This window comes from Palaemon carinicauda, chromosome 39, assembly GCF_036898095.1.
Source record: "Palaemon carinicauda isolate YSFRI2023 chromosome 39, ASM3689809v2, whole genome shotgun sequence".
NCBI classification, from domain to species: domain Eukaryota; kingdom Metazoa; phylum Arthropoda; class Malacostraca; order Decapoda; family Palaemonidae; genus Palaemon; species Palaemon carinicauda.
This window is the reverse complement of record NC_090763.1, coordinates 7,245,921-7,258,420: the sequence shown is the minus strand read 5'-3', so window position 1 is coordinate 7,258,420 and position 12,500 is coordinate 7,245,921. Positions and strand designations below refer to the sequence as shown.

At 33.7% G+C, this 12,500-nt stretch overlaps 1 long non-coding RNA gene across 1 annotated transcript in view; it reads left to right on the top strand.

Moving 5' to 3' along the window:
* Positions 1–12,500, top strand: part of LOC137630990 (uncharacterized) — a 326,533-nt gene that overhangs the window by 313,182 nt on the left and 851 nt on the right. The window lies entirely within an intron of this gene.

Genomic DNA, 12,500 nt, shown 5'->3' with positions numbered 1-12,500 from the left:
GATGATGATGATGATAATGATAACATGTCCTTCCACTCCTGTGAGTATGGCCTTTCTATTCCAGTTTAGCTCTGTCTATTAATCTATCTAAGTGTGTGAATACATATATATATGCATATGAGTATACATGTCTGTACCCATTTGCAACTTGGTCAAGTATTGGGTTGATACGGCCTAAGTCGATGTCTGTCATTATTTTTATTAATATTTCCAACTCTATCTCAAGCGTTTTTGTGAATTTTTAAAAATATATGAACGCATTCAAATTTCTAGCAAAAATGCGAAATTAGAAGAATATTATATGGTAATCAACAAAGGGATATAGAAATTCGAAAATTAAACAGAAAAACAAGGAATATATATAAAAAAAACAATCTACCTATTTTCCATTAGAGTTGGGGAAAAAGGTTAATTCAATGTTCTTACTGTCGAATAAACTTAGGGAAAGAACAGGGAGATTTCGTTCTCAAAACGCTGCATATGCAAAAACAGGAATTTGTTATTCATTTTCCTGAAATGGAATCGGCTTAAATTATTAAACTATTTCTTCCCTCGGAAAAATTTTACGGGTTGTGGTGGCCGATGTGGGTAACGTCCCTGACTGGGAGAACGGCGCCAGGATGGGGTTCGAGTCCTGGCTCAAACTCGTTAGTTCCTTTGGTCGCTGCAATCTCACCATCCTTGTGAGCTAAGGATGTGGGTTTTGTGGGAGCCTATAGGTCTATCTGCTGAGTCATCAGCAGCCATTGCTTGGCCCTCCTTTTTATTATTATTATTATTATTTGCTAAGCTACAACCCTAGTTGGAAAAGCAGGATGCTAAAAGCCCAGGGGCCCCAACAGGGAAAATAGCTCAGTGAGGAAAGGAAACAAGGGAAAATCAAATATATATATGCTAAGAAAAGTAACAACAATAAAATAAATATTTCAATATAAACTATAAAAACTTTAACAAATTAAGAGAAAGAGAAATTAGATAGAACAGTGTGCCCGAGTGTACCCTCAAGCAGGAGAACTCTAATCCAAGACCAGTGGAAGACCATGGTATAGAGGCTATAGCACTAGCTTGGGCGCTAATCATATGTATATTTGGTCAGTCTCTAGGGCATTGTCCTGCTTGATAGGTTAATGTCACTGTCCTTTGCCTCTGCCATTCATGAGCGCCCTTTAAACTTTTAAAAACGCAACGCTAACCGCCCTTTTGCTATATATATATATTTTTATTTCAAACGTGGGGAAAAAATATAAGTTTTATAAATGCTGTAATCTCATTTTTATTTCTGGGCCTGCTGTTTCTTTTTTTAATTTTCTCGACTATTTTTCATAGGAAATGTTATTTACAAGGATGGAATGGAAAGTCTGCTCGTTATTTTCAGTCATATTTCCTCTCTGCGTGACTGATTGAGGTAGTTATAAAAAATGAAAAAAGTTTGACAGTGTCGCAGAGTTATTTCATATTTTTGACAGAAAGAATATACGTGTATATATATATATATATATATATATACTGTATATATATAAGATAGAGTAGTGTGCCCGAGTGTACCCTCAAGCAAGGGAATTCTAACCCAAGACAGTGGAAGACCATGGTACAGAGGCTGTGGCACTACCCAAGACTAGAGAACAATGGTTTGATTTTTGAGTTTCCTACTCCTAGAAGAGCTACTTACCATAGCTAAAGAGTTTCTTCTACCCTTACCAAGAGGAAAGTGGCCACTGAATAATTACAGTGCAGTAACCCCTTGTGTGAAGAAGAATTGCATGGTAATCTCAGTGTTGTCAGGTGTATAAGGACAGAAGAGAATATGTAAAGAATAGGCCAGACTATTCGGTGTGTGTGTGTGTGTGTAGGCAAAGGGAAAATGAACCGTAACCAGAGACAATGATCCAATGTAGTACTGTCTGGCCAGTCAGAGAAACCCGTAACTCTCTATCGGTAGTACTGTATATCACCTGTGGCTGGATCCTCGCCAACCTGAATATAAAGAGATAAAGATACAGAGAAGGGTTGGTTTCCCAAGTATAAATACAAAAGTCTCTTCATCTTAGAAGACAGGAAGCTTTTGTAGATCCCTTTGGAAGAGAGGATTCGATCCCAGGGGAATGCTTGTCTTACCCACCTGAGCCTCCTCGTATACTTCCATCCATTTACCGGAGACAGTACTTGGACTCCTGAAGTTAGGGCTATGGTTCGTCTCACCCAAATCCATATCCCTGGAAGATGAGTCTTTCGATTTTTGTATATTCAGGTTAATCTTTAGCCGAGTGGATGCTGCTTTATTTTTTTGTTTTTGTTTAAGGGGGAAGTAGGACAATGCCCTATGCCCTAAAGACTGATCATATATACATATGATCAACGCCCAAGCCCCCTCTCCACCCAAGCTAGGACCAAGGAGGGCCAGGCAATGGCTGCTTTTTTATTTTTTTTTCTAATGAGTTTGGTGTTTAAAGGGGGAAAGAGAGAGTGACATTGCCCTATCGAGTAAGACAATGCCCTATGCCCTGAAGACTGACCATAATACATACGATCAGCGCCCAAGCCCTCTCTCCACCCAAGCTAGGACCAAGGAGGGCCAGGTAATGACTGCTTTTTTTTCTGATGAGTTTGGTGTTTAAAGGTTTAAAGTTCGCTCATGAATAGCCGGGGAAAGGGGAGAATGACATTGCCCTATCGTAGTAGGACGATGCCCTAGAGACTGACCATAATGCATATGATCAGCGCCCAAGTCCCCTCTATACCTAAGCTTGGACCAAAGGCTGGGGGGGGGGGGGGTGGCAATGGCTGCTGATGTCTCAGAATATAGACCTATAGGCTCCGCCAAACCCCCAATACTTAGCTTGCAAGGTTGATGAGGTTGCAGCGACCAAAGAAAATAACGAGTTTGAGCGGGAGTTGAACCCCAGTGTGGCGTTCACTATATACATATGACTAGCGCCCAAGCCCCCTCTCCACCCAAGTTAGGACCAAGGAGGGCCAGGCAATGGCTGGTGATGTCTCAGAAGATAGACCTATAGGCAACCCCCCATCTAAGCTCAACACACAAGGCCGGTGAGGTTGCAGCGACTAAAGAAACTAACAAGTTTGAGCGGGACTCGAACCCCAGTCAGGTATTCACCAGTCAAGGACGTTACCACATCGGCCACCACAACCCATGCTGGTAATTTTTCTTCTGATTTTCATCTTATGAAGTTTCATTGTTGGCTGTTTACGTGTTTAGTCACCTACCTATACTCTGAATTTTTTTTTTTTATTTGAAAAGTTAAATTACATTTTTGTACCGTCACACTATTTGCAGTATGGTTACAGTATACATTAACATTTTTACGTAAACAAAAACCATCTAAATTAACAATTAACACATCTTTCTTTTAATTTTTAGCTAATACACATGAACATAAATCAGCATCAATATAGAGTTGAATATTATGCCAAAAATACATTATAAGCAAAGAAATTATCCACAAACTGGCTTTTAATGGAAGTATGATTTTGTTGATTAAAAAGGTCCAGTCAACCTTGGTACTAATGGATAATCCTTCTGAACCGTTATATTATACCAAGTGGTTTATATTCGAATCAGACTGGATTTTTCTAATGCCTGTTGGCACATCATATATCTAACGTGTCCAGTTTGCTCAGCATGTAAGTCACAAATTTTTTTTTATTGATATTTATGCTTCTTAAGCCGTATACTCTAGGGTACGGATGCATTTTAAATGTGTGTGTGTATATATATATATATATATATATATTTTATATATGTGTGTGTGTGTTTATATATATGTATATATATATATATATATATATTTATATTTATATATGCATGTATGTATTTATACATACACTTGTGTATATATATATATATATATGTTTAATATTTATATATATATATGTATATATATATATATATATGTATGTATTCATACATACACTCGTGTATATATATATATATATATTTATATATATATGTATATATATATATTTATATTTATATATATATATATATATATGTATATATATACATATATATTTATATATATGTATGTATGTATGTATTCATATATACATACACACGTATATATATATATATATATATACACACGTGTGTGCATGTATGTATGTATGAATATATATATATATATATATATGTATATATATATATATACACGTGTGTGCATGTATGTATGTATGAATATATATATATATATATATGTATATATATATATATATATATATATTATGTATGTGCATATGTGTGTTTTGTAACATATTTGTATAAGGCATCGAAGGATGCTTAACGTGTTAATATTTTCGTTATAAGTACATTAATTACTAAAATGTAACTACTAAAATTGTAAATACTGAAATTCTCTATGACTTCCAAATCCAATCTAGATATAAAAGTGAAAACCGAATAATTATGTACAAAGTTACAAGTAGTTTTTTATGTAAATAAAAAAGAAACAAAATTCATTCGTTCTGCCCGATATTGTGGAAATCAATACACGATAGAAAAAGTGGATTAAAAAAAAAAAACTTTCAAATCTAGATATAAGAATAAAAGCTGATTAATTATATATTAAGTAACAAGTCATATTTTATAAAATTAGAAAAAAAATCCTTCATCCTACCCTACATTTTGGAAATCAATAGATGATAGAAAAGGTGGATTAAAAAATCATTTTCAAATCTAGATATAAGAATAAAAACCAAATGATTATGTACTAAGTTACAAGACGTTTTCATATAAATGAAAAAATTCCTTCATCCTGTCCTACGTTTTGGAAATCAATATATGATAGAAAAAGTGGATTTAAAAAAAAAATATATATAAACCTTACCGAGTATCCTGTAGTGCATGTAGTCAGAGATAGTCTTCTCAGAGGTAAGGAAAGATGATTAAAGGGAAAAAAATGCAAAAGGCTACTGTGTTTACGACTGAATTTTTAATCGGATAAACAATGTAGCTTTTCGGTAATACATTTGATACTTTAATGTTTAATCACCTTACGTTGATGCATTAATTTCCTTCTTATTATTTGGCTTTTTTTTTTTTTTTTTTTTTTTTTTTTGTACAAGTAAGATTTTCTATGTAGTATACCATCCGTGAGTCACAAGATCGTACATAGTAACGACATTTCTCTTTTTGTATAATCTTTTGAATCTTCGCTCTCCCAGGTTTAATACAAGTCGTTAACTGTTAACAGAGCCGGTTTCCGGTTTGACAAGTTGCTGTCAGTGCGAGGGGAGAGCGAAGATACAAAGGATAATATATACAAAAAAGAGAAATGTTACTATGTACGATCGTGTGACGCACGGGTGGTATAATAGTTTGAACAAGTTTTGATAGTTTTTGTACAGCTATTATATGTACAGCTGTTATATGTGGTTAAATGCGTCTTTCCTTTTTTTTAAGATCCCATGTTGCTTGCATTATTATGAGTCAGATGGACATGTGTGTATATATATATATATATATATATGTGTGTGTGTGTGTGTGTGTGTGTGTGTACATACACGCACTATATATATATATAAATATATATTTATATATATATATGTGTGTGTGTGTGTGTGCTCATATATGTGCATATATACATATATATATATATATATATATACACGTATACATATTCTGTATTCATGCCTTTCTACTCATGTATATTCCCTTGCGTTTACTGTAACGTGAGGACAAGTCTACATTGACATTAACCTTTCGTGCTAACTAATACTCTACTGTTTTATCACGTAATCTTTATCGTAATAGAAATGAAATATCGTCTCTTACAAAGATTTAAAAACAAACTGAGGGAAAATGTACAATATAACTACGTTATTAATGTCAACAGGTCGGCAGTCAGATTTGATACGTTTAATCCTTACGTATGAGGAAATGATCCTTTCTCCTCAAATTGGTGGGAATTGGGGATGGGGAATGCAGATGGGGAAGAGGATGGAAAAGAGAAATACAAAAAGAGTGTGGTAGAAGCGTTTTAAAGGTTTTAAAGGTCGCCCTCGTGAATGGCAAAGGCAAGGAATAGTGACATTGCCCTGTCAAGCAGGAGAATGCCCTAGAGACTGACAATATATGCATATGATCAGCGCCCAAGCTCCCTCTCCACCCAAGGTAGGACCAAGGAGGGTCAAGCAATGGCTGCTGATGACTCGCCAGATAGATCTGTACAGTAGGCTCCCCCCCCCAATCCTTAGCTCACAAGGGCGGGGAAGTTGCAGCGACAAAATAAACTAACGAGTTTGATCGGGACTTGAACCCAAGTCTGGCAATCACCAGGCAGGGACGCTACCACTAGGCCACCACAAGAAAGTAAATATGGGGAATGGAGTAAGATGAGAAGTAATAAGAGGAAGAGGGATAGAAAAATAATAACAGAAAGAGATTAAATAACTGAAGAGGGAAGAGACAAGACTGATGAATAATGGAAGATGAAAAAGTATACACATTCGCCATACCACTATTTGATATGGCCTTTCCTTAGCCATACATAGGAAACGACTAAAAATGGTTTATTCATCTTACTATACTCAATTTTTTTTAATGAGACGCATTTTCACCGACTCACAGCGGTGCCTTTTTAGCTCGGAAAAATTTCCTGATCGCTGATTTGTTAGAATTATCTGTTCAACCAATCAGCGATCAAGAAACTTTTCCGAGGTAAAAGGGCACCCCTGCGAGTCGGTGCAAATCTGCCTCACTAAAAAGAATTGACTATAGGTTGCATTATTAGATTTTCTCATAATTGTTTTGTATATATTAAAATGAGAAATTAAATCAATATGTCTCGTGTTATATATTTCACTGGTGTAAATAGTTAGCGCTTTCAGTTAGTGGTAATAATAAAGAATTTTCATATTGAAGACTAAATAAAAAATATTTTCATCTTTTTACAGAAATTAAAGTTATTATTATTATTAAAATTATTATTATTATTATTATTACTTGCCAAGCTACAACCGTAGTTGGAAATGCAGGATGCTATAAGCCCAGGGGCTCCAATAGGGAAAATAGCCCAGTGAGGAAAGGAAACAAGGAAAAAATAAAATATTTTAAGAATGACACTTTAAAGCAAAAAGGGCATATCTATTGACTTATATAATTACATTTTAAAAGAAAAAAAAAAGATTGTTTTCTATATCTAGATTACATTTTCCGACTTTGAACAAACCTTTGAAATTTCTTTTTCCTTTCCTTGAAATGTGTTGAATGTTTCCTTGGATTCTACAGATGTAATCAACTCGAGATCCTTTCATGGGACGCCCTTAAGTCCCATTTAGTTGGCATTCAGTTGCCCATTTTGATATCCTGAAAGATAAGGTCTGGAATACTAACTGGAATGATATCTTGAGAGATAAAGTAATAGTATTGCAACTGGAATACTAAGCGATTGATTGTTGTTCAGCTCAGCTTCGTTTTGTATATAAGGTGTTTGAAACCGTGTTCTTTTATCGTGTTTTATTGTATAGATGGTAAAGATTTTTTTTTTATTTGATGTTCGGGAAGTATTTTGATGATAATATTCACTTTTAAGTACACACACATACATTCATATATATATGTGTGTGTATATATATATGTGTGTATATATATATATATATATATATATTATATATATAATATATATGTATATACATATATATACATGAATATACATAATATATATTATATACTGTATATACATATATATGTATATATATATATATATATATATATAAAATACATGCGTGTATGTTTGTATGTTCGATACAAAACTCAACATTATTATTTTTTTCATACAATTCTTAGGTTCTTTGGATAGTGATTTTGACATTTAATAATAATAATAATAATATTAATAATAATAATAATAATAATAATAATAATAATAATAATAATAACAACAACTATAATGATATCAATAAGGGAAATGATATTTATCATATCAGTAATGATAATAACATTTACTGGCATTTACTCATCAAAAAACCATATGTACTTCTGAACCATCTTATATGGGAACCCGAAGGCTTATCCGGAATTCGTGAAGGCTAAACCACCATTGACCGTCACAGAACGAGAATTTTGAGTGTCTTGATCATTAAAGATTCTTACGACTTGGGATATTAATTGAGATGCCAAATTGCTGACGTCTGCACATCAGGTTTACGAATGGTAGAAGGATTTTGTCGTTTAACTAATCTGTGTATTATTATTACCACTATTATTATTATTATTATTATTATAATTATTATTATTATAATTATTATTATTATAATTATTATTATAATTATTATTATTATTATTATTATTATTATAATTATTATTATTATTATAATTATTATTATTATTATAATTATTAATATTATTAATATTATTATTATTATTATTATTATTATTATTATTATTACTACTTGCTAAGCTACAAGCTTAGTTGGAAAAGCAGGATGCTATACGCCCAGGGGCTCCAACAGGGAAAATAGCCCAGTGAGGAAAGGAAAGAAGGGAAAATAAAATATCTTAAGAACAGTAACAACATTAAAACAAATATTCCCTAAATGAACTATGAATCCTTTAACAAAATAAGAGGAAGAGAAATAGATAGAATAGAATTAATATTTATGTGTCTTGGAGTTTGAGTAGCAACGTTGCTATAAATTTCCTTTTGAGCGTTAATTGTAAGAACAACAGTTGTAATAAACTTCAGAGAATATTGAGAGAAAAAAAAAGTTGTCCCATTTTCATAAACAAAAGCATAGAAAAACTAGATATTGAGTAGGATGCTGGGTATCTAGGCAACTTTTGAGAGAGAGAGAGAGAGAGAGAGAGAGAGAGAGAGAGAGAGATTTCTAAATATTAATTTTATTGCATTTTCGGTTAGTTTTCAACTTATTTCTTATTTTTTGAGAGAGAGAGAGAGAGAGAGAGAGAGAGAGAGAGATGTTTCTGAATAATTGATACTTTCATTTTTTGTTTAGGAGAGAGAGAGAGAGAGAGGAGAGAGAGAGAGATTTCTAAATAATTAATAATTATTTGGCATTTTCGGTTAGTTTTCAATTTTTTCCTATTTTTCAGAGAGAGAGAGAGAGAGAGAGAGAGAGAGAGAGAGAGAGGAGAGAGATAAATTTCTAAATGTTTAATAATAATGTATTTTCTGTTAGTTTTCAACTTTTTCCTCATTTTTTTTCTTTTGAGAGAGAGAGAGAGAGAGAGAGAGAGAGAGAGAGAGATTTCTAGATAATTAATAATCATTTGGCATTTTCGGTTAGTTTTTTTTTTTTTTTAATGAAAGGCTTAAGTATCTGTCACGTTATCTTATACATAGAATTGTAAATGATTTATAGAAATTTAAGTTATACAAAATGAATATGCAAATAAAGGGATAAAAAAAAAACCTATGACAATTATCGAACATTTTGTTTGAAATCATGACACCATTTTACAAGTGTGATTCCTTCCGAAATATTTGAGCGTATTATATTATAAATGTCAATGAATATCCATTCCAAAAAGGACCAAATTATTAACTGAAACAAAAACAAGAAAAGTCTCGGAAGAAAAGAAATTATTTTTGAGTTGGCAAAAGGACAATTAAATATCTGCAATATCTATATGATAGATACTACACTGATGTGTAATTTTCATTATTATTATTATTATTATTAAGGTTGTGGTGGCCGATGTGGTAACGTCCCTGACTGGTGATCGCCAGACTGGGGTTCGAGTCCTGCTCAAACTCTTTAGCTCCTTTGGTCGCTGCAACCTAACCATCCTTTGAGCTAAGTATGGTGGTTTTGAGGGAGCCTATAGGTCTATCTGCTGAGTCATCAGCAGCCATTGCTTGGCCCTCCTTGGTCCTAGCTTTGGTCAGTCTCTAGGGCATTGTCCTGCTTGCTAGGCTAATGTCACTGTCCCTTGCCTCTGCCTTTCATGAGTGACCTTTAAACCTTTAAAGCCTTCATTAATATTATTTGTCTACTCACATGATAAAATTAATTGATAAATGGCTTTAAAATATTTGATTATATATATATATATATATATATATATACCGAAACACTTCAAAATATTAACCAAGCTTCAATATTACTCCTGAGCAAGTATAATGCGTTTTTTCTTTTTAATTTTTGGTTTGTGTGTTTGTTTGTGCGCCTGCAAGCACATGCCATGTCATTGAATTGCAATCCAGATTAAAATATTTATTGAATTCCGAACCAGATTAAAAATATTTATTAAATTGTAAACCAGATTAAAATTATGTATTGAATTGCTCTCCAGATTGAAAATATTCATTAGATTGCAATCCACATTACAATATTTATTGAATTGCTATCCAGATTAAAAAGTATTTATTGAATTACAATCCAGATTAAAAATATGTATTGAATTGCAATCCAGATTAGAATTATTTATTGAATTTCAGTCCAGATTAAAGATATTTATCAAATTCCTATCCAGATTGAAAATATTTATTAAATTACATTCCATATTAAAAATATTTTTTTGAATTGCAATGCATATTCAATATATTTATTGAACTGCACTCCAGATTAAAATTATGTATTGAATTGCAATCCAGATTAAAAATATTTATTGAATTGCAATCCAGATTAAAAATTTTTATTGAATTGTAATCCAAATTAAAAATATTTATTGAATTGCAATCCAGATTAAGAAAGATTTATTGAATTACAATCCAGATTAAAAATACCTATTGAATTGCAAACCAGATTAAAAATATTTTTCCCTTCGCTACCAACACAATATAAGCTTTTTCTTGAACTCCGATTTAAAAGAAATTTTATCCTCAATGTCAACACAGCCTTCTCGTAACCTTTATCTTCTCTACACGCCACTCCCTCTAGTTCAAACACAACGATAAAGAATTGAGCGAGACTCTATTAGTAAACTGCTTCGAACAAGTCTGCTAAATAGCAGACGCCTTGACCCTATTGTGGATTCACTCTCTCTTTCATCTCTCATTTGCCGATGTCTGGGTCTTCTCGTCTTTCTTGTGGGATTTAACGCCATCCCAACACCACATAATTATAGGACCTCTTAGGACATAGCGAAAGGAAGTTTTTGTTTGAAGCTTTTGGAGGCCACTCGGTTTAATGTGCTATGAGGAAGCTGTGTAAGGAAACAAATGGTAATCATGTCTTGCTTTAGAAATATGATTAACAGCATTTGACATGGACGTAAAATGGGGGTTCAATAAGGAAGTATGAAATTGGAAACTTTAATATGACCAGTCGCTCGCACTGATCTTATCCGACAGTGTTAAAAGGCCAATCAACAATATCTTGCTTTAGAAATATGATTAACAGATATCAGCGTTTGACACGGACGTAAAAAGGGGGTTCAGTAAGGAAGTATGGTAAGGGTGAAATTGGAAACATAATATGACCAGTCTGTAGCACTGATCTTATCCGACAGTTTTAATAGGCGAATCAACAATGTCTTGCTTTAGAAATGTGATTAACAGATAACAGCATTTGACACGGACGTAAAAAGGGGGTTCAATAAGGAAGTATGGTAAGGGTGAAATTGGAAACATAATATGACCAGTCTCTAGCACTGATCTCATCCGACAGTTTTAATAGGCGAATCAAAACGGCACCTGGTAAAGTGAGGACTAGTAAAAAACCAACTGTGAAACTAGAATAATTAGCGGAAAGTAAACCATGTGTACCTGACTAGAGGGAAGGGTAAACAACCTTCGGGTTTGTGACGACAGGTAAAGCTGCTAAAGCTTCCCAGGGAGCTGTCAGAAGAGGTTGACCGCGTAGAGGACGGAGGAGAGCTTTAAGCTATCGTTTTTAAAAGGTCACATGGATTCCTGAATCCCCCCTTCACGCCTGAATTGGACGGTCAATAAGGGTATTTTCTCTTTGGTATGACTGACCGCCTGTGGGCATTTCTACTCCGTAGTTTATCATTATGAAGTTTAATGAGATGTTGGGAATTGTTATTTAAGATTTCGGTGGGCATCTGAAGGTTGGCTTAATTACATTTGCCGAACAACCTGGCATTAGTTGGTCTCTCTCTCTCTCTCTCTCTCTCTCTCTCTCTCTCTCTCTCTCTCGTTTTAATTTACACCTGGTCGTTCTATAAATGTCTTTAGGCATGATTTTTTTTTTTTAAGTATAAATTTGGTTTTGAAAATCAATGCACATAATTAACCAGTAATTGTACAGTAATTGGTTGTATTAAGGAAATCAATATATCAATTTCATCTTGATTTTGGTCAAAACGCTAAAGTTTAATGTTAGGGAAAGAATATTCACGAGAGAGAGAGAGAGAGAGAGAGAGAGAGAGAGAGAGAGAGAGAGAGTTTCATATGCCAGGAGAAGTAGAATAGAGTACATTTAGACTACCTACGTAACGTGTTTACCCCTCAGGGGGCGGGGGTGGGGTGGGGCGGGGGGGGGGGGGGGGGGCGTCTTTGAGCGATTGCCTTGTCGGCACCATCCAATTTGGAGATTCAATCATAATGAAAACCTGTTAT